The following is a 26,982-nucleotide window of genomic DNA, read 5'->3' as shown; positions in this document are numbered from 1 at the left end:
TATTAAAAAAATGTATCCAATGTTAAATTAAAATGCATGAATAAATATTCTAAGTATATAGATATAGATATAGAAAGAGAGAGTTTGGAATATGATATTTTAAATACTATGCCAAAGGCAAAATAATTTGCCATAATATTGACACGCTGCAGTTTTATTTGTTTAAAGTCATATTTGCCATAGTCATTTAGGAGTATCCTGCAATTTTTTGAAAGTTGTCATTAAATTTAAGCAAAGCATGCAGAACTCTGTAGTCGTCCTAATAGTCTTCACTGTTTGCATGTCTAGAGTAATTAATAATCTGACTCTAATTTGGTATGCTTCAGCATGCACTTGGCTACAAACTGAGATGCCAGAAATATTTTAAGCTGTGAAGGTCAGTAAAGCTCAGACTCATTTAGACTGATGCAATATCCCTCACAAAAATTTCCTCTGATGCAATATCCCTCACAAAAGATGGTTTCATGTAGAGGAGGGGTAGCAGTCCTATTGGATGGGTGAACTAATTATTGGAATTTTTGTGGGGATCTCTTCCCAAACAGGGCCACATGAGTGCTGATGTGGGTCACTGGGAATAGGGAGAACTGAACGAACTGTAGAATCAGAGTCATCTTGTCAACTATTTTGTAGTCATAGCCGCTTCCCGGCTCTTTGAGCTCTGGTCAAGTGAAAAATTCTCTAAGTTATATCTGTTCTTATCAGTGTAATACATGACAGTAGTCGCCAGTGATCAGGCAGATATTCAGCAGAATCTGGGTGTGTGTGGCAGTGATCCCTTTTAGAGATGCATGAACAACTGGCTTAAACTGTCTGCAGTCCCATCTAAAACTCCATTCCTAATATATTTTTTTAAACTTTATTTTAATTGTTTATATATAAAATAGAAATACATAATGAAACAAAACATATATATAAATGCATGCATAAAATGGAATTAACATAAAACAATTCAACATTCATTATTAAACAAAAAGTAAAAACAAACCTGAACCTGTAGAGGTCAGGCAGGGTACAACATATTAAAGTGACTAAATGGATAAATAAATGAGAATATAACCTATGAGTATCAAGGACTAATATATACTAAACTACAAAAGTATGCAATAGTTTCATGTGTGACCAGACATTCTCATATTTTTCCAAACGTTTCTATTTAGACAGTCATTTTTTCCCACTTACTGCAGTAGTAGAAAGCTCACTAAGCCAGTCTGTGTACTCTAATTTAGAATCCGAGGCAAAACTTGTTTGGCAATGATGCCTTCTGCTACTTGAAATGTAGCTTTAGTCTTGTAGCAGATCACATTATGGGCTTTCTAATAAAATACTTTTATACAACAAATGTGCAGTGTGAGTTGCTGGTTTAGATCCAGCTGAACCTAAACCAGTCAATGCACTTTCTTAAACAGTTTTAAAATGTTCTAACAAACAGTCTGAACTTTTCCTCTGGTGAAAAGTTGGTGGCTGGGACATGGAACCTTAGTGAGATGAGAAAATTGGAAAAAATTATGCAGAAGACCCCTAGAAAACGAGTAGTGTTCAATGTTTATTCAAAGTGTTCAGTGTTCTCAAGATGTATATTATCCTTATTATCCTTTCATTTGATACCCCAAAAACAGAATTCAAATATCCCCCAAGGGTTTTCCTGCAAAACAGTCCACCTGTTATAACCAATCTATTCTCATCAGGTGTGGGTCTGCAAGGGGGCTAAGGAATATCTTGGAGGATACAGATACAGCTCTCCAATAAGTGATTGACAAGTAATATATTTTCCAAAACAAAGCATCCTTTCTTGGTGCAAACACAAATCCCTACACACAAGCTAAAAGCACCCAAACTGCAACAACATACAGTTAAGATCATCCTAAGTGGCTGCTCCCTGCTTCAGCTGATCAGTCTTCCAAAGGTTGCTGACAACTTCTGGTAATAGTTCTTAGATGTTCTTTAGGTCAAGTCTCATCTCACTCTGGTCTCTTCTTGGTCTTCTTCCTCTCGGTCAGTGACAGACTTCTCCTCCTCCTCCACCCACTCCCGCTTCTCTTCCAAATCTGCACAGACACACCCCTAGAACTCCGACCAGGGGTATTCTATCTGCTATCTATCTATCCAGGATGCCCCATCATCTCAGGCATTGGCACCCTGACAGCAGGATTGTCTGGCTATGTAGACTCTCTCCTCAGGGCCTACGCTACCAGCACTCCTAGCTCTCTTCGAGACACCACTGACTTCCTGAGGAAACTGCAATCCATTGGTGATCTTCCAGAAAATACCATCCTGGCCACTATGGATGTAGAAGCCCTCTACACCAATGTTCCACACAAAGATGGACTACAAGCCATCAGGAACAGTATCCCCGATAATGTCATGGCAAACCTGGTGACTGAACTTTGTGAGTTTGTCCTCACCCACACCTATTTCACATTTGGGGATAATGTATACCTTCAAGTCAGCGGCACTGCAATGGGTACCTGCATGGCCCCACAGTATGCCAACATTTTTATGGCTGACTTAGGGGACGAGAGCTGAGGAAGCGTTCTAATGCCCCTACTGTATTTGTGCTACATTGATGACATCTTCATCATCTGGACCCATGGAAAAGAAGCCCTTGAGGAATTCCACCATGATTTCAACAATTTCCATCCCACCATCAACCTCAGCCTGGACCAGTCCACACAAGAGATCCACTTCCTGGACACTACAGTGCTAATAAGCGATGGTCACATAAACACCACTCTATACTGGAAACCTACTGACCGCTATACTTACCTACATGCCTCCAGCTTTCATCCAGACCACATCACACGATCCACTGTCTACAGCCAAGCTCTAAGATACAACCGCATTTGCTCCAACCCCTCAGACAAACACCTACAAGATCTCTATCAAGCATTCTTACAACTACAATACCCACCTGCTGAAGTGAAGAAACAGATTGACAGAGCCAGAAGAGTACCCAGAAGTCACCAACTACAGGATAGGCCCAACAAAGAAAGTAACAGAATGCCACTAGCCGTCACCTTCAGCCCCCAACTAAAACGTCTCCAGTGCATCATCAAGGATCTGCAACCTATCCTGAAGGACGATCCCTCACTCTCTCAGATCTTGGGAGACAGGCCAGTCCTCGCTTACAGACAGCCCCCCAACCTGAAGCAAATACTCACCAGCAACCACACACCGCACAACAAAAACACCAACCCAGGAACCTATCCTTGCAACAAACACCGTTGCCAACTCTGTCCACATATCTATTCAGGGTACACCATCATAGGACCTAATCACATCAGCCACACCATCATAGGACCTAATCACATCAGCCACACCATCAGAGGCTCGTTCACCTGCTCGTTCACATCTACCAATGTGATATATGCCATCATGTGCCAGCAATGCCCCTCTGCCATGTACATTGGCCAAAACGGACAGTCTCTATGCAAAAGAATAAATGGACACACATCAGACATCAAGAATTATAACATTCAAAAACCAGTCGGAGAACACTTCAACCTCCCTGGTCACTCGATTATAGACCTCAAAGCCGCAATACTCCAACAAAAAAACTTCAAAAACAGACCAACGAGAAACTGCAGAATTGGAATTAATTTGCAAACTGGACACCATTAAATTAGGCTTGAATAAAGACTGGGAGTGGATGGGTCATTATACAAAGTAAAACCTATTTCCCCATGCTAATTTTTCCCCCTACTGTTACTCACACCTTCTTGTCAACTGTTGGAAGTGGGCCATCCTGATTATCACTACAATAGTTTTTTTTCTCCTGCTGATTATATCCCACCTTAACTGATTTACTCTCATTATAGTTAGTATGGCAGCACCCATTTTTTCATGTCTTCTGTGTATATATATCTTCCTACTGTATTTTCCACTGCATGCATCTGATGAAGTGGGTTTTAGCCCACGAAAGCTTATGCTCAAATAAATGTGTTAGTCTCTAAGGTGCCACAAGTACTCCTCATTCTTCTTCGAGAGATGTCCCTGTGGGTGCTCCACTCTAGGTGTTGGTGCGTCCCTGCGCCTTCACTCGGAGATTTTTCGTAGCAGTACTCGTACTGGCCACACATGCGCAGAGGCTGCCCCCCGCAGTGAGTCTAGGATAATAGTGCGCATGCGTGGCCAATCTCCTCAGTTCCTTCTCTACAACGGAGGCTACCCCAACTCCGAAGTAGAGGGAAGGAGGGTGGATAGTGGAGCACACTCATCTCGAAGAACGTCAGTTACTGCACAGGGTGAGTAACCTCCTCTTCTTCTTCGAGAGATGTCCCTGTGGGTGCTCCACTCTAGGTGACTTAAAAGCCGTGTATCTTAAGGAGGTAGGGACTTCGGATCTGATAGGAACGCCGTTGATAGTACAGCCCTGCCCAAACGTATATCAGATAGAGGGCCTTGAGTAAGGGCATAGTGTTTAACAAATGTGTGCTCAGAGGACCAGGTAGCTGCTTTACAGATATCAGCCAGGGGAACTTTGCGTAAGAATGCTACAGAGGCAGCCATAGATCTAGTGGAGTGTGTTCTGATGCCGTCTGGAGGTGTAACTTTCTTCATCTGATAGCACAACCGGATGCACTGAGAAATCCAGTTAGAAAGTCTCTGGGTAGAAATACACACAGTAAAATCAAATTTAAACTGCCCTTGCTCTGTATTTTATACAATCCTGTGCTTAAAAGCTAACTTTTAATGCATCTATTCCCCTCTCCTCAGTAACCTCCTAATCTATTTCAGAGTAGCAGCCGTGTTAGTCTGTATCCGCTAAAAGAAGAACAGGAGTACTTGTGGCACCTTAGAGACTAACAAATTTATTAGAGCATAAGCTTTCGTGGACTACAGCCCACTTCTTCGGATGCATCTAATCCTATTCTCCTAATCTATTGCCATAGATATGTACTAAAACACAGGATTGCAGTTCAGTTATCTGGAGACTAATTATAACAAAGGCTTTGATAATGTCACAGAATCCATGACTTCCACAGACGAACTTGGCATTTTCTACCATTTTTTCCCCTAGCTGCTGGGCGGTGGGGGTCCCCGGAGCGCCCAGACTCTGTGGGCTACAGAGGGACCCCAGAACTCCAAGCCCTGTGGGAAGCAGGGAGAACCTCGCTGTGTGTGCTGGACCCTCCTCCCTCCCCATTTTGTCAGGGATATTTTTAGTAAAAAAATTACAGACAGGTCATGGGCTTCTGTGAATTTTTGTTTATTGCACGTGACCTGTCTGTGATTTTTTTGTTACCAAAAATATCTGTGACAAAATCTGAGCCTTAATTATAACACATGTGAGTCCTACTTACAGGTTCAACCCAAGCTATTTAATAATGGGATATAGCTACAGGTACATCTATAAAAGTGGAAAAGGCATTTGCCATGATGTATGATAAATATGCAAGAAACCAGGTAAAACGTAAGCATGTAACTTCAAAATTCAACTATATAGTTACGTAATAGCGAGTAAAGAAAGATTTGATGTCCAATAGAACCTCAGAGTTACGAACACCTCGGGAATGGAGGTTGTTCATAACTCTGAAATGTTTGTAACTGAACAAAGCACTATGGTTGTTCTTTCAAAAGTTTACAACTGAACATTGACTTAATACAGCTTTGAAACTTTACTATGCAGAAGAAAAATGCTGCTTTTAACCATCTTAATTTGAATGGAACAAGCCCAGAAACCATTTCCTTACTTTGTCAAATCTTTTTTTTAAACTTTCCCTTTATAGTTTTAGTAGTTTACATTTAACGCAGTACTGTACAGTATTTGCTTTTTTTCCTCTCTGTCTCTCTGCTGCCTGATTGCATATTTCTGGTTCCAAATGAGATGTGTGGTTGACCGGTCAGTTCATAACTCTGGTGTTCCTAACTCTGAGGTTCTACTGTATTTAATTTATCTTCTAGTTTGCAAGTCCCAAAGACTGTAAGGATGCCAATGTTAGGCTTAGACCCTTTGCACAATGTTATATAGATTTTTCTCCCTCTGTTTGATGTACAGTTTGTTAGTATTTTCTACTTCAATATTCTGCACCAGATCCTAGGAAGTCAGTGTAACCTATTACATATAAAAGCATATGGGAAAATGGTATCTAAAAATAGGGTTCATGTTTCTTCTAAAGTATCAGAGGGGTGGCCGTGTTAGTCGGTATCCACAAAAACAGGTGGCACCTTAAAGACAAACAGATTTATTTGGCATAAGCTTTCGTGGGTAAAAAACCCACTTTTTTAGATGCAACCCACATACAACTTCGCTCCCATTGAAATCAGTGATAAAGCCTCATAGCCCCAGTCACATGAAGTGTTGAACACTTTCAAGTTTCATACACACAAGGGAAGTTGTGGCACCCCACAGGACCAAGAATGTGGAATTTAGTCTTACACCCCTCTGTTCTCTCATATCCTGGTAGCAACATGGCTACAACAACACTGCATATAAGAAGTAGAAGAGATTTAGTCTCAGTTTAAAATCAAGATGGATTGAAACATTTTTTTACCTCACTAATGATAATAGATTCAGCTTCTTGCCAACAAAATCCTTCGGACACAGATTCCCTTAATGCCAGCTCTGATGGAAGAAAACAGATTGACATGAGTGCCAGACACAGCAAAGCACTATCACAACATGCAAATTACTTACATGTGCCAATGTGTCCTGATAATACACAGAAAAGCCTATTATATCTATTTATATATGTTGGGGAATTTGAGGATGAAGAGAATCTGTGTCTGAAGGATTTTGTTGGTAAGAAGCTGAATCTATTATCGTTAGTGAGGTAAAAAATGATTCAATCCGTCTTGATTTTAAGGTACTACATATTATATCCTCAATCACAGTATCTACCTATAAAAGATTAGTAGGATTTTTAAATCTGTTTTCAAACTGAGACTAAATCTCTTCCACTTCTTATATGCAATGTTGTTGTAACCATGTTGATACCAGGATATGAGAGAGACAAGGTGGGTAAGGTAATATATTTTATTGGACCAACTTATGTTGGTGACAGAGAAAAACTTTGGAGCTTACACAGAGCTCGTTAATCATATCACTGACATTACAGTGTGCTTTGGATAGGGATACTTTGCTTTCTGAGAGTCTTAGCTGATACCAGTACAGAGTATTGTTACTATTTATTATGACATCTGAGGAAGTGTTTGATTGTAGGACTATTCGGTGCATTTTCTACATTCAGCCTCTCAGTTCTGAAAAAGAACAATAGATATTTGTCTAAGAGGATTTGAAGCATTACTGTTGGAAGTATACCCCAAAGATTCTGGATCCTGAAACACTTATCCTGGTTTACAAGTAAAAATGTGAATGCTATATAATTTGAAAATACAATACAGCCTTTAACTCTCATTCCATCCCACGTGAAATATATGATAAAACATCAGGAAAACAAGATAGTCACTGACACATCCATATTTTCTATAAAACTTGACTAAATGAGGATTTAAGGGATAACCTTGGTGGCAGTATTTGAATTGTTTATCTAAAATTTCTGTTTGAGTCAGATACTGTACAACTGTGTGCAGAAAAACTCACTCATGTTTCACTGTATTTCACCATATCGCTTTAGCAAGTGAGCAGCTGTGATTGAAATGGTCACATTGCCCAAACTATAAATAACATTTTTCTGCTTTTGTCCAAATTTTTCAAATCATTCTATCTGAAACCCTGTTGATTGAACAGTGGTATCCTGTGGCATGTGTGTTCACCTACTCTGGCAACACAAAATGGAGGATTTTGGAACAGACTTATTAGCTTAGCTTAGCAATCATCTGTATTGCCATGGGGGAGACCTGGGTGTGACTTGCTGTGGTAGTGAGTTTACAGTAAATGTTCAGTTTGCCGGGGAATCCAACTGTATTAGTATGGTCTAGGGGAGGAGGGAAAGAGAGCTTGTTTCCTGTCACATTTTCCATTCACTCCTATTCTGAGGCCAGCCAATCTAGGAGTATGTTGCTGTTCCTAAGGCAATGGTTGCAGCAGCCTCATTTGAAGAGTTGCTTAGAAATGCACCATGTTCTCTGGTGCCAGCCAGCCAGCCTAACTTAGATGATGAAAAACAAAGTGAGGCTCTGAGCCCAAAGGGTTTCCTGCCTTCTATCTTGATTTTCCACCAAGACACCAGGGAGGAGAGAGGATGTATCACTAACCCAGCGGACATAGGAAGAGAGGAGTAGTATGAATAGAAAAATTGTCATTCACATCTGCACTACAGAAGTGTTCCCTAGCTGAAGAGGGCTGAAGCTAGGGAGCAAAATGGGCAGCGACTACTTTTAAGCTACCTATCTGGCTTCTCTTCCTATTCTTGGAGCAACTACTCAGCCAGGGTGCCTGTTCTCTGCTTCTATCACATAGGAAGCCTAGAAAAACAAATTAGGTGCCTGGCACTGCAAATGGGAATACTTAAAGAATTTTAACTTGATCTCAATCTATTCATGCCTTTGGTGATGTTTTCCTCTTCTGATTCACAGGAACTACTTACCACACTCCTCTTGAATTTCCTTTGTTGTGATGACCATTCTGTAGCCTCCCTTAAAGGCCAGACACAATGTGATCGACTTAAATATTAACCACTTAGAATCTTCTGTCAACAGAGGTAGACTCAAGGTGTGATATGCCAATAACATTGCATTATCTCTCTCTACAGTAATGCCATTAACTTGTCTCATCATTGTAAGGATGGGCAGACCAATTGTTGATCACCAAATTAGCAAGTAAGTAAACAATACAAAACAATCAAGGCTAATGTACCAGGAAATGGGTTGTTTGAATTTGTTGACAAATTAATTTAGTTTAAATATTTTATATGTAGTTTAGGAGTTGGATGTGCAGGTGGGGTTTATCCTCCCGATGGATGATAAGAGCGCGGGCAGGGATGCATGGATCCCGGAGATGAATGCATGGCTGTGCAGATGGTGTCAACAGGAAGCCTTTGGCTTCCTTGACCATGGGATGCAGTTACAGGCAGGAGAACTGCTGGGAAGAGATGGGGTCCACCTGACCAACAAGGGGAGGAGCATCTTCAGACACATACTTGCCAACCCAGTGAGGAGGGCTTCAAACTAGGTCCAAAAAGGGGAGGTGATGAAAGCCCACAGGTAAGTATAAAAAAGATGACCGTAAAAGAGGGCTAGAAGTTGAAGGGGAAATGGAAACTTATAATAGGGCCATAGAAGAACCAAGAGGGAAAATAGTGGGGGAATCTGTTCAACATCTTAGCTGTCTATACACAAATGTGAGGAGTATGATGAATGAACAGGAAGAACTGGAAGTCTTAGCATCAAAGCTAAATTATGACTTAATTGGCATCACTAAGAGTTGTTGGGATAAATGACTGGAATATTGGTATAGAGGGTATAGTTCAGGAAGGGCAGGCAGGAAAAAAAAGGGAGTTTAGGTGAAAGTGATCATGAAATGACCATTTTCATGATTCTAATGAAGGGAAGAAGTGAGAGCAGCGGAATAAGGACAATGGACTTCAAAAAAGCAAATCTCAACAAACTCAGGGAACAGGTAGGTAAAGTCCCCTGGGAAGAAAATCTAAGGGAAAAAGGAGTTCAGGAGAGCTGGCAGTTTCTTAAAGAAACAATATTAAATGCACAAAAGCAAACTATCCTCATGTGAAGGAAAGATAGGAAGAATAGTGAGAAGCCAATATTGCTCCATCAGGAACTCTTTATGACCTGAAAAGCAAAAAGGAATCCTACAAAAAGTGGAAACATGGACAAATTGCTAAGGATGGGTAGCACAAATATGCAGGGACAAAATCAGAAAGGCTAAGGCACAAAATGAGTTACACCTATCAAGGACATAATAGGCAATAAGAGGTTTCATAAATACATTAGGAGCAGAAGAAAGATGAAGGAAAGTATAGGTTCTCCACTTAGCAGGGAAGGAAAGCTAACAACTGATGACATCAAGAAGGTTAATGTGTTAAATGCCTCTTTTATTTCAGTCTTCATTAAAAAACATTAATAGTGACCAGATACGCAACTGCCGCGACAGCACTTGAACGTGCCTTGTGTAGTCGCGGCCCAGTGTTGGGAGAGAGTTCTCCCAGCACTCTAAAAAAAAAACTACCTCCATTAGGGGCATAGCTCCCAGTGCTGGTGCACTGTCTACACTGGCACGTTACAGCACTGAAACTTGCTGAGCTCAGGGGGGTGTTTTTTCACACCCCTGAACGAGAAAGTTGCAGTGCTGTAAAGTGCCAGTGTAAAAAAGCCCTAATATTAACAGCAAGGGGAAAGGAAGACCAGACAGAATAGGAAAAGAAGAGGTTAAAGAATATTTAGATAAGTTAGATGTATTAAAGCTGGCAGGGCCTGACTAAATTCATCCTAGGATATTTAAGGAACTAGCTGAAGCAATCTAGGAAGTATGGAACCATTAGAGATTATCTTTGATGAACTTGTAAAAAGCAACAGAGGGTCCTGTGGCACCTTTGAGACTAACAGAAGTATAGGGAGCATAAGCTTTCGTGGGTAAGAACCTCACTTCTTCAGATGCAAGTAAACTAGAACAAATTATTAAACAATCAATTTGTGAATACCTACAGGTAATAAAGAATTAAGTAACAGTCAATACGGATTTGTCAAGAACAAATCATGCCAAACAAACTTAATTTTGTCTTTGACAACGTAACTGAGGCCTAGAGGATAGTGGGGGAAGCAGTATATGTCATATATCTTTATTTTAATAAGGCTTTTGACACAGTCCCATGTGATATTTTCATAAGCAAACTACGGAAATGTGGTTTTGACAAAATTACTGTATTGTGGGTGTACAAGTGGTTGAAAGACTATATTAAACGAATATTTATCAATGTTCACTGTCAAACTGAGAGGACGTATTTAGTGGGGACCAGCAAGGGTCTGTTTTGGGTCCAATACTATTCAATATGTCAATTAATAATTGGATAATGGAGTGGAGAGTATGCTTACAAAATCTGTGTATGACACTAAGGTGGAAGGCATAGCAAGCACTTTGTCTAACAAAATTAGAATTTAAAATGACCTTAACAAATTGGAGACTAGTGAAATCAACAAGATAAAATTCAATAAAAACAAGTGCAAAGTACTTCATTCAGGAAGGGAAAATCAAATGCACAATTACAAAATGGGGAGTAACTGGCTAGGCATTAGTACTGCAGAAAAGAATCTGGGAGAGGGTTATAGTGGATCACAAATTGAATATGAGTCAACAATGTGATGCAGTTGTGAAAAGGGCTAATATTCTTGGGTGTGTTATCAGCAGTGGTGTATGTAAATCATGGGAGGTAATTGTCCCACTGTACTTGGCACTGGTGAGGCCTCCGCTAGAGTACTGTCCATCTGTGGGCACCATACTTTAGCAAAGATGTGGATGAATTTCAGACAGTCCAGAAGAGAACAACAAAAATGATAAAAGGTTTAGAAAACATGACCAATGAGGAAAGATTAAATAAACAGGGCATGTTTAGTCTTGAGAAAAGAAGCCTGAGGGTGGACCGGATAACAGTCTTCAAATATGGTAAGGGCTGTTATAAAGAAGACTGTGATCAATTGTTCTCCGTGAATTCAGTGACACTCAGGACCCTTCTCTGAGTCAGCTGCACACTTCAAAGGCACTAATTCAATATATAATGTATATTTCACCTATCTGAAATTTTCAACCCATTAAACTATCTGCTATCTTTTGTGATTATAAATGATAGCTCATGCCAACAGGAGTGCATTTAATACAAATCTCTTTGTTTTTAATCCCCATCTGTGATTCAAGCTCACCGCAACAGAGAGTAAAGCATCACTAAACTAAAGCAGGAAGTATTAGTACATTGAACCACTTTACTGGCTGCTGCTATCTACAGAAAGCTGCTTAAATTTGGTACAGAAATAAGAAAAAAAATTAGCATTGGGGTTCAACACTGCTGTATATTGGATTCAGTCACATGCCCAATATATAGAAATATACCATCTTAAAATATCTAATTTTTTTAAGATAAGTGTGCTGTGGACATCATATTATATATTTCTAATCAAGAGTAAGGAGCATGCAAAATAGTAAATGTGGCACAGTGGTACATGTGTGCAGCCATTTTCAGATTCTCTTGTTCTGTGACACTGGAGTGGGTATAAGTCCCAGGATCCTGTTTCCTACTCTGTTAATCAAGAGGAAAAGCAGATAGAGCTACAGTCTTTGTCTCTCATTGTCTTTATTATTTAAAACAGGATATCCCGCTCCTACTGCATAGTTCTTGTTAAAGTATACATAAGGTGGCTGACCCTGTACACAGAAGTCTCATCTTTCTGGTGCCTTGGGAGGAAGTCTAAAACCTTCTAATTCTCTATACGGGCCAACAGATACTCACAAACTGAAACCCTGCTGATTTAATTGCTGGAATTGCACAGGTCAATGGGATTACATTGGTGTAACTGAGGGAACAATTTAGCTCTAGAAGCCCTCTCATGACTACTTTCTCAGGAGCTTTGCAGGCAGCAGGAAGTAATAATAATAGGTAATGTTGGGCAATGTTAATAATAGGTGGCATTAGTAGCCCCCATTTTATATATATGTATATAATATTGGGCTGGATTCTGGATGTAATTTACTACCTGAGAACTAACGGAGAGGGACTATTGAGGGTGGAGTGGAACCCACCTCTGGTTGCCTTTGTTTATCTTCTCCCACCCTTTGTCTTGCTTGTCTATTTAGATCAGAGGTTCCCAAAGTGGGCGATACCGCCACCTGGGGGGCGCTGGAATGATCCAGGGGGGCAGTAGTAGCCTCGGGTGCAATTGGGGGGCGTTGAATAAAAATAAGGGGGCGGTGGAAGCATAAAGAAAGAATATAAGAAAATTTTGAAAAACCGTTCGTACATGTTTCATCTGTTGTGTAACATAGAGTTAAAGTTGTAGTGATTACTTTATTTTCCAAATAAATTCACCAATTATAACCGATCAGGTGTCAAGTCCGCCAACAGCTCTTAACAAGCAAGTGTTGGCAGGCGAGCGTGTCGCGCATTGTCGGGAAGTCCAGCATGCATCGGCAGGAATATGTGCGTGTAATGACTTGTCTACAATACGATACTATAAATAGGCGACATGTATGAAATCTAATTTAGATTGTTTCTTAATTGTGTAAAAAGCAGTTAACAATAGTGCAATAAGTATTTAAAATTTTTTATTCATATTCAATACCTTTGATCTTTACGGATTACGGATCACATACAAAGCAAATTGTATTATTGTTGTTTCAATAAAACAGCAATGTACACGTGAGTATTTTTATACGTTTTCTTACATATCTACCGTACGTTTCTGTGTCTCTAGTGCTTACTAATAATAAAATCGTAGCAGGCTTGTAGCGGTACAGTACTATTTGAAGTGTACAGTCAATATATTTGTCATTTTTTATTACAATAGTAATGAAAACGGGAATGAAATCGTAAAAAACTGTTAACTGTTAACATTTATTTATATCTATCGAATCATCTGTGTTAATTGGTAAATAAGGCGTGTGTTAATAAGGAACAATTATTTAAATAAGGGCAAACTAAATTAAAACTATTAACTGATTTTTAATTGCATATTGATTATTTTAATTAATTATTTCTTGATAAATTTAGTTTGATATTTGACAGTTTAATATCAAATACATATATCTAATGCTGAGCAAAGAACAAAACCCAGTTTATTAGTTTCATTAGTATTTTAGTTTGGTTGTCTTTTGCCATCTTACGCAAAAACCACTGTATACCTGATGTCGTGGGCGATATTCTAATAACACATCTTTCTTTACTATATTGTAGGACGTAGGTAGAAATATAGATACATAAAAGAACACAAATTTGTCACTGCATCTTTCTGTTTGTTCGCTTAAAGAAGGTAGATTTCCAGGGGGGCGCTGAGTACTTTTTTTTCTGAAAAGGGGGCGCTGAGTAATTTTTTTTCTGAAAAGGGGGCGGTAGGCCAAATAAGTTTGGGAACCTCTGATTTAGATTGTAAGCTCTCTGGGGCAACGACTGTCTCTCATGATGGCTTTGTACAGTGACTAGTGCAATGGAGCACTGATCTTAGTTGGGTCTCTTGGTGCTACTATAATATAATAGTAATTCTCTGACAATTCTCCATGGTGTATGATCCTTTAGGGGCCATAGCCCAGTGGCATAAGATGCAGCAGCCTCCAGGGTTTTCTCACGCATGCAGGGCCATGACCTTCAGAATCAGGCAGCTGTCCTATACAAAAGCATTTCTTGAAGGTGAAATTCTCTGAGGAATAATTCTAACACAACAAAATAAGTTTTTACAGATATTCCAAATGTCAAGCATTGCTGAATTCACAAATGCAATATAGTCCTTTTTGAACATGTGGTTAACATGTAGAACTTCTCCATCAAAATAGCTATAATGCATCTGTAACAAACACTATTACTTTGCTGCAAGGGGACATTGCTTTTTTCACCAATAAGCAAATTAAAAACATATAACCACACTGTTAGTTCTTTGTTTTCCCACAGCTCCAAATGTGAACAAATGAGGATTCTAGCTAGACATGTTATACTCAGGTCTCTGGAAAGGAACTGTATTCCTGCATAAAAGGGGAACATATGCCACAACCGCTAATAGCCAAACATTTACTGGAGATAGACCAGAAACAAAATGCCAGATCCAAGCACTGATGAACTTCAGAATAGTTTGGATCTAGGTTTGACATAAAAAGCTAAAACCCATTAAGAAAAATTATTTCTAAAACTTTGCAAAGTGATGTTTTTTGAGACTCAGTTTGGTCCAAATCTTAACAGCGGGTTGTATGCACTGGGACAAATTCCCTGCTGGTGTAAATTGGTAGGTTCTCTTTTACTTCATTGGAGCAGCAATGTGGACATAGACACACAATTCTTAGTCAGGTTAATAAGTTACCTGTGTACACTCCGAGCACGATATTGAGCAATGTTTTCACAAAAGTGCATCTGAAAACAAAAACTCAGATGAGATTATGTTCACCAACATGGATGATTAACTGAATCTACAATGTACTGTAAAGCTTGCACTGTATATACACTACACTATAAAAGCATGTATGAAATGTTTGAATAACAAAATAATCCTACTGTATCATCATAACTATCCAATGACTCCATAAAAATTGGACACAGATTAAAAGCCTAGCCACAGCAATTTGGGGTTAGGAGGTAGGTTTTATTTTTAACTTCTCTGAAGCCAACCTCATTTTTTCATTTATTGATTATATTCAAGATGTTTTGCATTGGTCCTTACCTTAGAAGAACTGAAATTCAAATTGTCAAATTTGCAAGGGGCCAGCTATGCAGTGTGTGACACACCCACTGTATCCACGAAACCACAAGTTTGTAGGCACTAATCAGTTACTTCCAGAAAAAGCATAATGTAGGGTGTTACAAGCACAATAGTGCCACCTACATTTTGTGCCACTCAATTGGCATTTGGGTCTGAAACTCACCCTTGGGCGTCAAAATATATTTGCTGAAACGGTTCAGCATGGTCAAAAATATGTTAATAAAGATGCCCTACTATGTCTTAGTCAGGGTTATGAATCACACTAGCCATCTTAAACATGTTTAAACTATATTAGACTGAAGTGCTTTTTAAACAGCATTTAAAATCTCTTTGACAAATAGTCTGGCCCCAATGTGGACAGGGCATAAATATTTTTATAATGTGACCACTTATGAATGAATGAATTTGTATATAGGGTTTTAAAACACACAGTACACATGTATTTCCTTGTATCAGAGGGGTAGCCGTGTTAGTCTGAATCTGTAAAAAGCAACAGAGGGTCCTGTGACACTTGCATCTGAAGAAGTGAGGTTCTTACCCACGAAAGCTTATGCTCCCAATACTTCTGTTAGTCTTAAAAGTGCCACAGGACCCTCTGATGTATTTCCTTGCAGTACTATACCTTGCAATTTGAAATCTATTGTTGACATACATACATAGGTTGCTCTTTTGCACCTTTCCCACTGCATCCCCACTGAGATAGATCTTCTTTTACAACCAGTCCACGTTGAGGGAAACATACTGAGATTAAAACCAGTTGAATTTTTTTATTCTAAGCCTGTTTTTAATGGCAAATGACCTTTCTTCAAAACTGAAAATTTGTATTTCCTTTTTTCCAAAATGTTCTAGTTTTTAATTGATTTTGAAATTTCAATTTTTTAAATGTTCATTGTTTTGTTTTCCCACTGTGCGGTGCTGCCAACCAGACAGTCAATGGCCTGGTCAATGATGCTGACTGAAGCTGCCAGGATCCCTTTTTGACTGGGTGTTCTGGTACAAAACCAGACACCTGGTCACCCTAACAGCAGCAGCCTTTTGGCACTGTGTGGGAGCGAAGGGACAGGAGCTGCTTCCAGACACAGGAGAGGAGTGGGAGGGGAAAGGATGATCTGGCCTGTGTCTTTGTAGAGCTCATCTCTTTCCTCCCGCCTCCCATGTCTGGAAGCAGTTCCTGTCCCTTCCTGCCTGCACAGTGTCGAAAGGCAGCTAACACCTCCTCCAGGCTGCTGCTAGCCACCGACATGACATCACCCACCTCCTGTCTTTTCCCCCTTCACCCTGGCTACAGCACGGGTAGGAAGGGATTAAGCCCTAAGGATGCATTGTGCACCAGGGCCCAGGGAACCTGACTTCAGCAAACCCAGCCAGAGAGGTGGCTTAGCAGCCTATGGGACAGAGCAGCCTCGCGCTTGCTGGGGGCAGGACCCAGGGCAGGGGAGGCAGGTGAAGAGGGTGCTAAGCCCCTGCCTAGGGGGCTGCTGTAGAGCCTGCAGAGTTGGGGTGCGAATAGGCTGGGAATCACTTCCTCCCACCACCACTCCAGAGCTTAGCTGAGGGGTGGAGATGCTACCTGTGCTAGAACTGTGCGGAGCTTCAGCACACACAGGGCTTGGCTCCTCCTGGCCAGTGCCCCAAGCTGGAGGCTCTTGGGCTTTCCCAGGGCGCCGATCCAGCCAGAGACAGTGGGGGAAGGAAGGAGCCTGCCGGCAAGGCTGCTAGGTGAACTGAGCACTCCGACCAGGGGCTGGTTCTCCACACAGTGCTGGGAGCAGGATGTGCCCCGCCGGGGGTATATGGAAGAGAAGCAGGGCTGGGGGTGAAGGGGCAAAGTAGGGAGAGGACAGTGAGAGGGGGAGCACATAAAGGGCTGATGGGTGGGCAGTAGATGCGACACGTAACCGGCCACTGCCTAGCACCTGCCTGCACTCACTGGCTGCTGCAGCTCGCAGTGTGCAGCCAGCGCTGGCCAGATACGGGGGTTGGGGCGCTGCTGGCTGAGAACCAGCATGCAGCGGGGGCTGTTCTGATGAACCAGCAGGGGGAGTGGTCAGCCCTGCGTGCTGCAGCTTTGCTCCACCACCAGCCTTGCACACCCAGCCCTATCATTGGCCACTGGACCATCCCACTCACCACTGGTGGGCGGGCGTCTGGCGCGCAAGGATCCAGACAACAGCAGGACCCACCAGCACTGATGGGATGGGGAGGAGACAAAGTATGGGACAATTTGCCCATTTTTAAGAAAAAGTCAGGATACTTGTTGGAGGGCTTAAATACAGGACTGTCCCTTTAAAAACAGGATGTCTGGTCACCCTACCCCAACTATATTAGAACACATTTTGATCTTGCCTGATTATTACATATGTACATTCTGTGCACTGAATGGGGCAGGGGTCCTGTGGAAAAAATAGTATGTGATCAAATGGGTAAAGACTGTATCAGAAAGGGCACAGAAGTAAGGTTGCATGCATAACCTTAATTGTGGCATTTCCTAACTTTTGAGTGCTTGATTTTACGTCTTAGACCCTGATCCTCAAGCTGATTTGTACAGGCTGACTCCTAAACCTATGCAGAGCTCCACTGATTTCAATGGGGTCTGTACAGCTGCAGGGGTCTGCCCAAGCAGAGCTCTTGGCAGGATCAATTTCTTAATATTGTTATTTTAACATAGTAGACATTGAACGTAATGATGTAAGAGACCTACAAATAGACTTTTATCTGTATTTGTTATGGCATAATAAAAATATGACTACTGATCATGGTTGTAAAATAACTCTAAGGATGTATCAAAATGAGAAGTGTAGGTGGAGTTATAGAGACAGCAGTGAATCAGTCCTTCCCATTCATTTCTCACAGCTCTTGCAGCATCCATTCCAGTGCACTTTAAAGAATAATTTAACAGATTTTCTTAAGTGAGCATAATGTTCATAAAGGCACTAGGTTAGCAGTACATGAAGCTGACAGGGGCAATGACAGTGCCATTTTGCCCATAGGTGTGTCTGCTGAGAATACCACCAATACATTAGCCAATTGTGATGCAATTTTTGTGAACATCTGTCCAATAAAAACAAAACCCCAATTACCAACTTTAAACACCCTCCAGATGGTAATGATTGTTTTCACTATCAACTTGGGCAGGATATGTATCGGAATATTTGAATTAATAAGTTTAAAAGATATATCAATGCAAAGCCTCTTAGAAATTTAACTCTTGTCCACTCTTGTATTACAGTGGGACCTTCAGTGATTATGTTAGCTCTCTGCTCCAACAAATTAGTTAGCTGGTTTGCTCCTCCACAGTGCAATCCAACACTTTCCAAAGAATCAAATTCCAAGGGAGTTACTTGGCAATAAGGGAAGAGGGGAAGGTTAAAGGGGAGAGTAAGAGAGAGACTGACAGACACTGACATGCCTGATTTCCCCCCCTTTCTAGACCTTTATCTTCTCCCATAAAGGAACTCTCCTGGATGACCGGACATAACACTCAGCATCACCATCCCTTTCCTGCATCAGAGCCTACCACATGCAGCATCCTTTAGTTGAAGGCCGAAGACATGACCTTCAGAACGCTGCTTCCCAACAAAATTTACCAATAGAGGTTGCCAAAGTAGACACACGACGCTCTTATTTTCAATTCTGAGGTATTATGTGATCTCTCAGATGGTTCCTCCCTCTGGTAGCTTGAGAGCCAAACACAATCAACCCCCCACAAAAATCCCCCAAACCCAACCCCACAAAATAGGGATTTCAATAATGAATCTGCATGGCATTTTATCTTACTACTAGCCACCAAACCAGCCCTAAAATAATTTCATTAAGTTGGTTCCTTAAACCAAAAAAACAGGAATGTTGTTGCATTCTGACCAATTTTCATTTTCTCATGATTAAAAGTTTTTAATAAACATTCTAACACTTTTCATGACCTCAAAAACATTGGTAGTTTTCCCATGTCCATTTTAGACTTTTGTATCTTCTCCCAAAAGTAACGGAAATTAGACCTTGTGCAGGCAACAGTGTGGCTCAGAGTTGGGAAGTCTGAGTCCCCGCTAGCCCTAGCTACCCGCCGTATATGCCCCATGGACTCCTCCCACCCACAGCATCTCCCAGGGCAACCAAGCAACAGAGGCTTTGGGGAGGAGTGCAAACCTCACAGGGAGTCATTGGGAGAGGGGCTGTGGAAATGTTAAGGTCCCAGAGCATCACTCCATCCTACATTTCAGTTGTCAGAGTGATGCTCTGGCAACACAACACCCCTGAAAAAGTGGTTGGGCCATGGCCTGGGTGGCACCCACATCTGGCCATGCAAGCTATGCCTTGTGTCTGTTGGGAGAGTCAGCCACCATTGTCAAAGAGCGAGAGACTTTCACGGAAGAACTTCTCTCCAAGGTGTTTGTCAAAAGTTTGAGTTAAATGTGTTTTAACATAAACAAAGAACCCTAGAAGGTTTTTAACAAAGAAAACAAAGGTTCTGTCTACAGTGTCAAAGTTGCCGCAACAGTCTCCTAACACAACTTGGTCTTGTAACACAGACAGGACTTAGTCATGCTTTAATTGTATTCAGGAAGCAAGATACTGCCCTGTAAAACATCAGACTGTAGGAGGTTTCGAAAACATGGTATAACGTTGATTTGCTGCAATTTATGTTTTGGGACGGAACCACACTTTAGCTATTGTGGGAAACTACTCGGTTAAAACTAATGTTACCAACACAGTAAACGGAATCAAAAAGGTTAAAAAAAATAATCCTTTATAATCTAGCAAAGAACTCTGTACAATGCTTCTCTTTACTATTCTCCATTCCTTCCCCCACCCCTTTTTGTTGACTACTATAAAATCCTATGAATGATTGTTTAATTTATTGTGGGTGCCTGGCCAAGTAAATTGAGATTACAAACTCATTTTTAGCCATGTTCCAAGGTGGAGGTCAGGCAGAAATGTATTTAGTCTTGACAAAAAATCTATAATAATAATAAACATTTTAAAGAGTGTATATGTATTAGTTAACTGTCTTTTAAAGGATTCTATGATACACTTTGTTTAAAAGAAGCTATACCAAGTAAAATAGCATTGCCTTTATTAAGCTTCCAGCTTGGAAAAAAATATTGTATAGTTTCCAGGAGCTGACTTTTTAGAATTGTCTAAATGCATCTCACTTACCAAGAAAAGTTTAGCTGGGACTACTTGAAGTTTTCTGGAAATTACATCATTCTCCAATACCTCCACCACGCAGCTCTGGGGATAGGAGTCTTCTACTCAGTATAAATGGTTTTCTGAGAAACACAGGGGCATCATTTGCTATGGGTTAAGGGGGGCATTCCCCCCCACACCTTGGTTTGCCTCTCCCCCCCAGAGATTTTTCTTAGGTCTAGATGCTCCATTATGTTTTCCACTCCCCCTACCCTACTCTCCAGCTGCCCCTACTTTGCAGGAATAATATAACCACATATGATGTTCTACATGCTGACCCAACACCCTCCCCTGCCAGATTTCTCTGAAATGATACCTCCTGGAAGAACAGTCCTACTTCAGAAAACAAAAACAGCCGTGCACTTTCATGACGCCAGCTATAGTATATCACTCATACACCCATCATGTCAACATGAGTAATCATAGTAGTTGAGCCACGTAACATGCAACCTTTCACACAGTGCTTGTTACAACATATTGCACAAGACAGCATATGGTAAACACACAGTGTTTTATATCTGACGTATAGTTGCTCTGTGATTGCCAGAAACCAAGGTTGCAAACATTGACACTCACTTCTGCAAAGCCAAGAGGTTCACATTGCGTTTGTGTTCCCTACTGTTGTGCAACAGAGAAGTGGGTGGGAAGGATCTAAATACAGAGCTTCCACCAGACAGGGTTTTATTTATGGAAAAAAGAAAACATTTCTTTCAGGATGAAAATATGTTTTAAAAAAAATGCTTCAAAGGCAAGAAGTATAAGGTAACCAGTATTTTTACAACAAAACTCTGTCAGCTGGCAAAACAAGTAAGTACCTGACCTTGACAGCCCCTTTTCTTGCTCTGATCTATTTAATGCAAATAGCTTGATATTTTTAGAAACATCACCTTCCCACGTGTACAGAGCTGGGCAATGAGGCTAATGAAAACACACATTTTTTATGTTTCTAGGTCAATTTAAAATATAAACAGGAGGGGTTGTTTTTGTTTTTGCTAAAAGGGCTCATGACTAAATGTATCTTAATGTCATGTCACAGAATGCTAATAATTTCTATCTAGATTTTGTCATCCTTGTGGCTCTCTCTCTCTCTCTATATATATATATATATACTTTTGACAAGGTAACTTCCTACAATAAAGGAATTCTATCTTTAGTTTAAAATGTCATCAAGCTGAAACTTTGTATAGAAAATGGGTCTGATAATACAAAAGCAAAAATATATTTGTTAAATTGTCTTTCAGTTCTATAAGGAAAAATACTTGTTTCTATGACCTCCCATGGTTTTTGCCCAGTTCTAGCAAAACATGGTTTATTTTCAAATAGAATAATATTTAGCATTTATGGAGTACCTTCTGTCTGAGCAATGCATGGTGTTTCACAAATATTTAGCCTCCTAACAGCAATCTGAGGTGGTTATTACTATTCCACTATTAAATCATAGATGAGGAAACTGAGGCACACAGGGGTTAAGTCACTTGCCCAAGGTCACAAAGGATGTATGTATCAGAGCTGGGATTAGAATTTAGGTCTAGTTCCCAGTCCTTTTTCTAACTAGAGCTGGGTGAACAATTTGCAATGAACATTTATTCATTGAATGTACCCCCTTTATCTTCTGTTCATGAACAAGATGGGACTTCTACAAGCTTGCTCAAGTTTCATAATTGTTTGGCTACTTTTTGCAAGCAAATTTCAGCCTCTGGATTCAAACATTCACACACAGTTCACTGTGATGGTTCCCACAAGCATTTTGATATTCAATCTGTGTGACTTGTCACCCCAGTCACATTATATTATTTCTGATCCCTGACTGGATAAACAAAACTTTATAATTCTGCCTGAAACTACTCTGGTTTAATGATGAAATAAAGGACTTGAAATTTACTGAATGAATATTCATATGAACAGAATTGTATGCACATGAAAGTTCACTTAAAATAAATAAGTATGCAAATATGGCTGAAGCAAATAAACTATTTTTACTAATTACCTAGCACTAGTTCTGCCCTCTAGCCAATTTTCTCTCATTTCATATATTAAAAAAGCAGTTTTGAAGATGAATTCATATTTAATGTTTTGGTGATGGCTGGAGACAGCTTGAAACAATAGCTGAGAGTGATGTCAACTGCCACATTTCAATTGAGTGTTTACTCTGAAGACTAATGAGACTCTTTTAATTGTCCATTGCTGACCAAGGCATACATGAAAAAGGGTGACAATCTTATCATGAAGATATGCAGGATATACTGAAAGAAGGATAGACTATGCGGGGTTCAAGTGGGTGAAACATGCGTAAGTACCACCTCCTATTTTTCCAATTCCATTCTGGGGAATGAGAGTCACATGTTCAGAGACACAAAACAAAAATAGAATATTCTCTGAAATATTATGTTATTAAAGCCTTGAGAAGGAAAAACTTTGGTTGATGTCTGAAGTAGTACTAAGTGTCTTGGCACTGTACTTTAATACATTAAAGATAAATAAAAGCAAATCAACATGAGATACATCAGATGAGATAATGAACAGAATTAGGAGTGTATGGCTTTGTTTTCAGCATTTTAGGAGTACAGGGCTAGATCCACAAAGTGGATTAAGGCTCATCATTGCAATGTCAAACTTTTGGTGCCCTGCTGTCCAGTGGAATCCTCATCTAGATTTGGGCACCTATACAAAGCATGGGGAGAGTTAGGCACCTAAGAGTGGGACTCACACAAGTCAGGAACCTGAGTGAGGAGCTGCCTAAACTAGACAATAGGAAATGCAGAGGAGAGTGGTGGAGTCTAAGCCCTGCCCATCAAAGGATCTTAGGCTCCTAACTTCAGACCAGAGGGAGGCACCTCTGGGTTCATTGCTTGCGATTCACAGCCATGAACCCTCTCTAGGAGTCAGATACCTAAGACAGGTCAGCCCTTTTTGAGAAAAATTGTGGTGGTGCCATTGCTGCCCCTGTATCGAATAACCCCATGGTTAGAGCACTCAACTGGGGTATAGGAGACCCTGGTTCAAATGCCCTTTTTGCCTGATACAGAGTATGTGATACACAAGACAATCACCACCCTAGGGCCAACATACTGAAGTTTTGCCTAGGGTGGTGATTGTCTTGTGTATACTCTGTCTAGTTTAAGGAAGGTGCCCCTCGCCCATTTCCATAGTGCACAGGGCCCAAACATTCTTTAATTTGGGCCTATATGAAATGCTTAAATATTCATTGGGCCAGAGAGAGAGAGAGAGAGAATTACTCTATAGCCTAGTGGTTAGTGCACTTTCCTGAGAGACCCAGGTCCCAGTCCTTGAATCTACTGATTTGGGCTCTGTGGACAAAATAGGTAGGGGTTCCCCTTGTTTGAGAATCCTACCAGACCATGAGCAGCTTGGTGGTGTCAGGACTTAGTGGCTTTACACATGCCCAGCAGAAATGTAGGTGCCACAGGGACTTTACGAGTGGAAACTTTCAGGGGTTCTCAAACTTCATTGCACTGTGACCCCCTTCTGACAACAAAAATTACTACACAACCCCAGGAGAGGGGACAGAAGCCTTAGCCTGCCCGAGCCCCACTGCCCCGGGTGGGAGCCAAAGCCGAAGCCCCAGGCAAGGGGCCTGTAACCTAAGCCCCACTGCACAGGGCTGAAGTCCTTTGGCTTTTCCCCTGGACGATGGGGCTAGAGCTTCAGCCCAGGTGGTGGGGCTCAGGCTTTGGCCCAGGGCCCCAGCAAACCTAAGTCAGACCTGGCAACCCCATTAAAATAGGGTTGCAACCCACTTTGAGATCCCAACCCACAGTTTGAGAACCACTGAATATATGGTCTGTAGAAGTCAACAGAGTATGGCAGCAACTGAACAGGATTTTGAAGATCAAAATATTAGATTTGGGAGCCTCATGTGGCAGTTGGGTGTCTAAATCCTTTTGTGGATCTAGCCCACAGATATATAACACTGAAGTTTACTTCCAACCTTTTAAAGCATATTTTGTGTTTATATGCTTAAATAAATAAATTTTAAAATATGCTATTTTGTATTCTAACGTTTTACAAATCGAGATTTATAACAGATTCAGAGACAAAATCATAATTTGACAACCTTCAGCTTTCTTATTGATTATCAGATATATCGGTCAGCAAAAAAATGCACTAGTTGTCAACAAGTACAGCATATGTTTGACTTTTTTTCCCCATTGTTCTTTGATTTTCAGGAGAAATTCACAACTATCCACATTTATGAAGTCTAAACCTTTCAAGCTTAAATATAAGTCAAAGGAAATTGTTCTAGCACCATTAGATCTGAATGAGGTCGCTTTCCTGGTGCAGTTCTCCTCACTTTGGGCCTCATTCTTCTCTCACTCATAACACTTCAGTACCAATGAAAGGAGACTTAGGTTCCTTAATTTTAAAGACTAAGGTCCAGATCTTCACAGGTATTTTGGTGCCTAACTTCCATTAACTTTGGTGGGAATTAGGTATCTAATAATCTCTGAGGATCAGGGCCCATGGCCCCAATCCTCTAAAGACTTACACATGTATTTAAGTGTGTGAGTAGTCCTGCTGACCTCAATGGGATACACTAATTCATAAAGTTAAGAATGTGCATAGGACTGGGTCCAGTGACAGAAAAGATTAAGGGAAAGCAGTAGGCTACCAATATGATGCACAGGCTCAATGATCTTTGCTATCCAAAAACAAAGATAGAAAGGCTGTTTTTCTTTTTCTCTTACAAAGATGCTTTCAGCAAGACAGTCTGGATAAACAGGAATCATTCTACAGATGGTGTTTCTTAATGAATGATGCAGAGACATCGGCATGTGACAGGTTCTAATTGCGTGACATGGTGTGACTCCCATTGCTTTTTTGCCCTCTGTATACACCCATTCTTCTAATTACAGGAAATGTCTTTAATATAAGCAGCAGTGATACTCAAACCTGCTATAGTCTTGTTTTACAATATTTATATTATTGAGCCTTATGTGACTAATTTCCTTACCAAACCTCCATGTGATCCCACAAAGAAGAAAACTATTGTGAAGGCCGATTGTACATGAATATAGAGATTTTTGGTCTTTAACTCTAAATGTATAGCATTTTGCTTCCTTTGTTTTTAGAATTAAATGGGATAATTGAATAACTATTTACAGTGTGCACTAAAGAGTTTATAGAGGGACACTACCCTCCTATGACAATTTTCATAATCAAAAAATGCAAAGTTTATACTTTGTGAGTGAATTAATGATTGTACAGTATGAAGTTACTTCTGCCACAAAGGGCTTGTCTACATTACAAAATGTTAATGTGTTTGAACACAGCTGTGAAGAATCAGGTTAGCTGATATGATGCTGATCGTGGTTTAATGATTTGCAGGACTGCCCCCCCCCAGCTGATTAAATATATATAAAAAAAAAAGGTCAAATGCACATGAGTTAAACTTAAGGCAAGTATACAATGGCTAACAAACCAAAAGTTTGGCAAGAATGGCTAACAAAACAAAATGGGCAAGAACTAAAACAAACAAAAAAAAAAGACACTCTCATGAAAAGGAAAAGGAAATGGGGGGAGGGAGAATCTTGTTTTGCATTCTTTTCCTTCTCCCATTTTTGTCCGCTTATCAGCCATGTAGTGCCTGATTCTGCTACCTCTTAAATGGAACTATTCATGATTAATGGTAAAATCTGTCTTAGAGTGAAGGTTTTGGGGCAGCATTGTGTCTTTCTACCTAGCATGTTATTGTACCCTATATAAAGAATAATTCCTCAGACTGATGTTGTGAAGGTTTAGTTAATGTTTGCACAGCACTTTGAAAAAAAGAAAAGGGCTATTGTCAAGGCTGATTCCCCACTCTGGCACTTTGAGTGCAGAAGGTAGGGGCCCGCAAGGATTCTAAAAATTAATACTGGCCACTCCAAGCTGGTATTAATCTCCCAAGGTCACAGTTTCTCTCTGACCTTGGGTGGGTAGATGCTGCCACCACCCAAGTGCAAAAAAAACCCCTTGGGACCCAGGAAGGCTCACTTGGGAATTCCTTCTTGTGGGGTACCCTCAAGCCCTTTCAACACTCCCCCTCCCCCAGGGAAGAGTGAGAAAGAAAACAAAGGAAATTAGCTGTTGCCTCGAGCACAAACCTCTTAGAAAACCAAAAATACAATACTGTTCTTAAAAAAGGTAAATTTTATTAAAAACAAAAAGAAAGAAAATACATCTGGAACTTAGGCTTTTGCTAGATTTAAAAAACCCACTTACAAAATTTAAATATCAAGAATAACTTTCTTGAGGTCCAGCTTAAAGGTTACAAGCAAAACAAAAGCATTTGGGGTTAGCACAGAGGAGTCCACAAGACAATAAGAAATGAACAGAAGTAAATCGAATTGCATCTTTCTAAACATTTCTGATCTACTTATATATCTGGGTTGTTAAATAAGTAGTTCTAGATATGACCTGATGATTTTCATTCTGGCCTTCAGCTTCTCACAGCATAACTGCTTCCTGTTTCCCTCTTTCCCAGAGAACAATAACACA

The 26,982-nt window shown here is 40.5% G+C and overlaps 1 protein-coding gene and 1 long non-coding RNA gene across 3 annotated transcripts in view; one reads left to right on the top strand and one right to left on the bottom strand.

Annotated features, from left to right (window-relative positions):
• Positions 1 to 13,148: 13,148 nt before the first annotated feature.
• LOC112059141 (uncharacterized) lies at positions 13,149 to 20,920 on the bottom strand. Of its 2 annotated transcripts, XR_010601072.1 has the most exons (4): positions 20,801 to 20,920; positions 20,455 to 20,567; positions 14,905 to 14,954; positions 13,149 to 14,266 (listed from the first exon to the last, which is right to left on the bottom strand). It is a non-coding gene; the product is annotated as an uncharacterized LOC112059141 (long non-coding RNA). The 2 variants fall into 2 exon arrangements; XR_010601071.1 differs by lacking the exon at positions 20,801 to 20,920 and having other exon boundaries at positions 20,455 to 20,790.
• Positions 20,921 to 21,058: 138 nt separating this feature from the next.
• Positions 21,059 to 26,982, top strand: part of HECTD1 (HECT domain E3 ubiquitin protein ligase 1) — a 109,586-nt gene continuing 103,662 nt past the window's right edge. The window contains exon 1 of the mRNA XM_065595406.1: positions 21,059 to 21,291. The gene's annotated coding sequence lies outside the window, so the exon portion shown is untranslated. The remainder of the gene's footprint in view (positions 21,292 to 26,982) is intronic.

Source organism: Chrysemys picta, chromosome 4 (genome assembly GCF_011386835.1).
Source record: "Chrysemys picta bellii isolate R12L10 chromosome 4, ASM1138683v2, whole genome shotgun sequence".
Lineage (NCBI taxonomy): Eukaryota > Metazoa > Chordata > Testudines > Emydidae > Chrysemys > Chrysemys picta.
Note: the sequence above shows the minus strand (reverse complement) of the source record. Positions and strands in the feature narration are given on the sequence as shown.